The sequence below is a fragment of the Hemiscyllium ocellatum genome, chromosome 2 (genome assembly GCF_020745735.1).
Source record: "Hemiscyllium ocellatum isolate sHemOce1 chromosome 2, sHemOce1.pat.X.cur, whole genome shotgun sequence".
Lineage (NCBI taxonomy): Eukaryota > Metazoa > Chordata > Chondrichthyes > Orectolobiformes > Hemiscylliidae > Hemiscyllium > Hemiscyllium ocellatum.
This window is the reverse complement of record NC_083402.1, coordinates 124,454,060-124,460,851: the sequence shown is the minus strand read 5'-3', so window position 1 is coordinate 124,460,851 and position 6,792 is coordinate 124,454,060.

The window sequence follows — 6,792 nt, the reverse complement described above, 5'->3', positions numbered from 1 at the left end:
TTTCGATTAGAAAATGGCTGCCTGAGTGAAGTCCTAATTAAATCTCTGGATCTTTTTCAGAGAAGTCCGGGGTCTATCAAAAGAGCCAAGGCACCTTGCATGTTGACCAGGAAGCAATTCCACGATTTTGTACCGTCTGCCTAGTACCATTTGCCTTTCGGGCAGAGATCAGAAGACTAGAAAGCGAAAGAATCATCAAACTAGTCCGGTTTCTGGAATGAGCAGCATCAGGCATATGTATTGTGGAACCCGACAGGTCAGTTAATCTTTGTGGAGATTTTAAACAAACAGTAAACTGCTTTTCACAGCCTGATAAATACCCAATGCCTCAGATAGAGAATTTATCCGCAATGCTGGCAAGGGGGCTGTCCTTCATGAAGCTGGACGTGAGCCGTGCGTACTGGCAATTATGGTTAGAAGATGATTCCCAGGAGAATGTTACAATTAATACCCGTAAGGGTTTGTACCGATGTACGAGACTGCCATATGGAGTATCGTCTGCCTGTGCCATTTTCCAGTGGACAATGGACAATATTTTACAAGGTTTACCCAGATCGCCATTTATCTCAGTGTTGTACTCAGAATGGACAACAAAGAAGGAGCACTTAGACAAATTGGACCTAGTCCTTAAAAATTTTGCAAAGGCAGGCACATGCCTTAGAAGGAAAAATGTATGTCCCAGCACCCCAAGTGACTGGGTTACACTTATTGGAAGATAAAGTAAGGGCAATCAAAGGTGCCCCAGTTCCCACATCAGAACTGGAGCACAGATCTTTCCTTGGCCGGTGAATTTATTACAACAAGTTCAGACATGACCTGTCTCAATCAACCTCTCAACAAATCTTTTGAAAAATTGTCAGCCTTGGAAATGATCACACAGCCAAGCCATAGCTTGCAAGGAAGTGAAGAAACAGCTTTCATCCTTTAAGGTATTGGTGTACTATAATCCCAAACAAGATCTGGTATTGTCACGTGATGCCTCCCTGTATGGCATCAGGTAATATTAACTCATAGGTGGCCCAATGGAGAGGAATGCCCAGTAGCATAGGCATCCAGGACTTTGGTTAATGCAGAGTGTAAATAGGCCCAGATAGAGAAAGAAGTTCCACCAATACCTTGATGAATGTAAATTTGTGATAACAACAGTCCATAAACCCCTGCTCGGTCTACTTAGAGGATAAGGCAGATCCAATCCAGCGATGGGGTCTAATACTCAGTGCATATAATTACAAGTAGGAACACTGTCCAGAGGCCAAGTAGCAAATGCAGATGCATTGAGTTGCCCCTCACTGGCAGACACATCATTCATGTCCAGTTTCATGATATTGCCACTGGAAGAGTCCATAATAGTTTTAAATTTTCTGGACATGGGTCCAGTCACAGATGATAATATCAGACTGTAGATTTTGAAAGATCCGGTCCTGGCAAAACTGAAACATTTGGTGATGATAAGGGAAACCAAAGAGCTTTCACAACCAGAGCTGAAACTCTTTTGGACCCAGAGACCAGATCACAGTCGAGGACGGTTTTTATTATGGGGAGCAAAAGTGATTGTCGTGAGCAAAGGTCGCTGCCAGATACTGACTGTACTCTACCAGGGTCATCCAGGGTTATCCACGATGAAGGTGTTGGCAAACAGTTATGTTTGGTGGCCAGGAATGGATGCAAACATAGCTGTGTTGGTGGGACAATGTCCAGAGTGCCAACAAGGACAAAACTTGCCACCCACAACTCCCCCACATTCATGGGAATGGCAGGGTAAACCCTGGAATCAGTTACACATTGATAATACAGGTCCTTTCATGGGCTCAAAGTCCTTACTTATTGTGGATGCCCACTCAAAACGGCTGGACATGCATAGAGTTAATTTATCAAACACGAGGATGAAAATAGGAAAACTGTGCACATCCTTTGCAACACACAGACTCCTGGAAATATTGGCAGGCGATCACTAACCAGCAGGAAATTTGAGTATTTCCTAAAGTTGAATGATATTCAACATATAATCACAGCTCCATACCATCCATGATCCAACAGTCTGGCAGAAAGAGAAATCCAAACTTTGAAGGCAGGCTTGAAGAAACAGCCTACAATGTCTCTAGATACCAAACTGTCCCAGTTCCTATTTGATTTTATACCATCCCACAAGGATAGCTCCAGCAGAGGCAAGTAGGGAGAAGACTCTGCACCAGGTTAAGTCTGATCTCCCCAGACCTGGGAGGAGAGTGAAATGGCATCATGTGCACCAATGCCTGACAAGGCTCCGCTAAGTGAGAGAAACAGTTTTCTTCAGGTGATGAAGTTTGGTGTAGGAAGCGTGGGAATGGTCGTGCATGGGTAAGAGACGTGCTCGATGCAGGCTCAGGTCCAGTGACGTATAAAGTTCAGATAGGTGTGATGGTTCTGAACAAGCACGTGGATTATGTGAAACTCGCAAATGGTGTGGCAATGAAATGCGCCCAGATCCTCGACTGCTTTTCTAATGTTCTGGAACCCATGGGCTCTCCATCTCTGCCAATCATTGAAGATACTTCAGAATCTGAGATGAACATGGCAATTGTTGCTGTCTCAACATCCTTGCCATCTGAAGAAGAGAATGGATTTCTTTTGAGACACTCTGGGCACAATATGCAAGCTACTGTGCATCACACTCTGCCCAATACCTAAGGCAGAGATGAAGGAACCTGACCCGGTGCTATCACACCCCAGGAGGAGCTACAAAATTAGAACTGGCTTCTGTCCTCGGACCCAGAAGGGGAGGGGTGTAGTGTTTGGAAGGATGCCAGATGAATATGAATTCCCTGATTGGGGCTGTTAACCTGGTCCAATCAGGGAGCCCTGGCTGACAGATAAGAACAGGAGTGTTAAAGGTTCTGTTCACTCTGAGAACTGGCTCTGAAGGAGCTGGATCAGTGTCAAGGACTCACTGTGTGTAAATAAAGAGTGAGTTAGTGATGGGATACTGGTCTCTGTGCAGTTATTTCAGTGGGCAACAGCTTCCTTGTTCTGATTAGGAAGCTAGTTAGAAGCATAATGGTGTATGAGTTTGCAACATCCACAGGCACGTACTGTAATCTCAATCTCTGTAATCTCACTTGGATGACATTCGAGTGCCAGTTAACTACGTACCCAATACCTTTTGAAACTGCTTCCAATGCCCTTTCATACTCTGATTTCAAATCACAACAAAATGCTGAGTAAAATAGTTCTTATTATATGGCCTGTGTCCTCTGGATACAGTTTTTCATTGAGTCCATCAAAATTTTACATGATTTTGAACATGTCAGTCAAATCTCCCCTCTGGTCTCAAGAGAATAATACCTGCTTCTGCAGTCTCTCCATGGAATTCAAGTCCTTCATTCATTAATCCAGAATGAAATTAGACCTCAATATATCTCATGCCCATTGATAGCTCCCCATCAATACTGTTCCATGTAGAAATGGTTGCCATCATTTAATTTGATAGTGTAGATCAACATAAGGTTTCTGATTCCCTCAATCTGCCAGAGTTGTGCAATGACCAGAAAATTATTCGCCCTGAGGTGCCAACATCAACTGATAATTGTTTAACTTTTAACAAGAATTTTAGCCCAATTGGTTTGAACAGGATGAATCAATACAGGACAGCTTATTTGGAAAATCACTGCTTAAGATCACATGAAAACACATCAAGTGTAGGTAAAACACAACCAACAGATGAATGTAAACCATCACAAAACAAGATCTTGGCTCCCTTGATTGGAGTACTTTAAATGTTCCACGTATGCTAACCTGAAAATTGAGAAATGCAGATGAATGGTTTCAAAGCAGTCACACAAGGTTAATAACTGTGGAAATTACAATACACAACTGAAAACAGCCAGGAACAAGCTTCAACAGGCAAGTACTACAACAAGGTAGCTGAATGAGTAAATTTCATTTTCTTTATTAAAAACAGAAAATGCTGGAAGAGGAAACTCAGTATGTTTTGTTAATTCTATTTCTCTCTTTCCACGCAAATGCTGTCAAACCTACATGGCATATTTGCATTTTTTGTTGTTTTATTTCAGATTCCCAGTATCTACTATAAGATTCCCTACAGTGTGGGAACAGGCCCTTTGGCTCAACAAGTCCACATCGACCCTCCAAAGAGTAACCTACCAAGACTCATTTCCCTCTGACAAATGCACCTAACACTATAAACAATTTCGCTTGGCCAATTCACCTGACCTGCACATCTATGGACAGTGGAGCGCCTGGAGGAAACCCACGCAGATACGGGGAGAATGTGCAAACTCCACACAGTCACCCAAGGCTGGGGTCGAACCTGGGTCTCTGGTGCTGTGAAGCCACCATGCCACCCTATATATGCTACTGTTCTTTTTACATCTGTTTAAAGGGTTTGTTCATGTGTTTGATCTGTGTTTATCCAGAAGCATTTTTGATACCTTTGTGATATACTGTCTATAATTTTGAAGTATTCTAGAAGACTCATGCTTGATCACCTGTCCAATACCGCATTGTGTGCTAAGAAAAGAGATGAGAGGTTATCCCGAAAGGTACTAATGAAGAGTAATTACATCAGTAATGATCTTATTGAAAGCCAAGCAGTTTCAAGGAGCATAATGGTGCACTTTTTTCCCAAAATATTTAGTTCCTTTGTTTATATGTTCATGGGTAGCTGTGTCAAATTTTGTCTGAAAGCCCCACTCATAGGCACGTCAGGATAATGTACAATATTAAGGGTATAATAAAAATAGAAGTGGATGTTGATATATCACAATGTTTAAGTTACAGTGGACAGAATTTTACCAAAAAACAGCCATATGTCAATTTCAGAGTGTTTTATGGAATTTTGCCACTCATTGCTACAGGAATGGAGTATAAAAGTAGGGAAATGTTTTTGCAACTGGACAAGACATTGGTGAGACCTCATCTGCAGTGTAGCATACTGTTTTTGGTCCCCTTACTTGAGGAAAGAAATATCTGTATTGGAGGCAATTCAGAAAAGGTTCATTTGATTAATTCCAGAGATGAAAGGCTTGGGCAGTTTGGGCAGAGAAGAGATTGGGCAGTTTAGGTCTATATGAGCTGGAGTTTAGAAGAATAAGAGGCTATGGTATATTAAGTGCTAATGGGGATAGACAATGTAAGGTAGAGAGAACATTTCCCCTTCTGTGGCAAGTGAGAGTGAGGTCATCGTTTTAGGCTAAGGAGTGGTAGATTTAAAACAGAGATAAGGCGGAATTACTTCTCTCAAAGGGTTGTGAATCTGCAGAACTCATTACCGCAGCACATGGTGTACACCAACACAATGAATAAAGTAAGGAGAAGTAGGCAGTTTTCTACTTGGCAAATAGTTAAAGGATTATGGGAATAGGCAGGAAAGTAGAGACCAACTAAAATGAGATCAGCCATGATCATGTTAAAAGGTGGAATGGCTTGAAGGGCTTAATTGTTTATTCCTACTTTTCCCAATTCTTATGATTTTATATCTCCCTCTGAGCTTTAGCAAGTTGTCATTGCATTTTCCACAGCTTGCTTCATTATGTATGCCTCGAGGTCACCCCAGTCGCATCTGCTGGGACCTCTCAAGGGGAATGAAAAATAAATGCCTTTGAGGAAATATAGGAGCACAGATGACTCTTCTGTGAATCCAGTGTTGATAGAACTCAGGTCTGGAGCCTGTCGGGTCCTCAGACCTGTAAGTAGGCTTAAAAGAATGTTATTTGTCATTTTTACAGACTTCGAATTTAGGTTTAAAAGTGTTATAAGAAATCTTAGAGTAAGATCTGTTGTAGGGAGCTCACAAGGAGTCGCCTAGTGTTGGTGCCATCTTGAATCGCTCCTGGCTCACTCCTGCCATAGTGACTGTACCTTGCAAGCTGAGGGGTTCTCCATATATCGGATGGACTGCATGGTGTCCTCAGATAAGGCAAAGGGCGGTGGGGACTGTCTCCTAATCTACACCTCGTGATGTTCAGAAATGGCGACCCTGGTGAGCCACTTCTCCCCAGACCTGGAATACCTTACAATGAAATGCCATCCTTACTATCTGCCACCTGAGTTCACCTCTGCCACCCTGACAGCAGTCTACGTCCCATCCCAGGCAGAAGTGAAGAATACCCTAGATGAATTGAATTGAATTGAATTTATTATCACGTGTACCAAGGCACAGTGAAAAGCTTTGTCTTGTGAGCAATACAGACAGCTCACAGAGTTACCTAGCATAATTAAGTAAAAAATAGGTAAAAATCAGCAAAAACAAAAACACAGGTACAGGCGAATGTTAAGAGTTTGTGAGACCATTCAGTATTCTAACAACAGTAGGGTAGAAACTGTTATGAAACCGGCTGGTGTGTGGGTTCAGGCTTCTGTACCTTCTCCCCGATGGTCGAGGTTGGAGAAAAACAGTGCCAGGGTGGGATGGATCTTTGAGAATGCTGGCGGCCTTTCCTTGACAGCGGGCTTGGTAGAATGATTCCATAGATGGGAGGTTGGCCTTTGTGATTGTCCGGGCCGAGTTCACCACTCTTTGTAACCGTCTTCAATCTTGAATAGTACAGTTGCAATACCAGGTAGTGATACATCCAGACAGAATGCTCTTGATGGCGCACCTATAAACGTTGGCAAGGGTATTCGCCATCATGCCAAATTTCCTCAGCTGCCTAATGAAGAAGAGACAGTGTTGGGCCTTTGTAACCAGTGCGTCCGCACGAACAGTACAAGAAAGCTTGTTGTGGATGACCACACCCACAACACTCTCCACTCGTTCCACCTCTGTGCTGTTAATGTGTAGGGGCGCATGAGTAA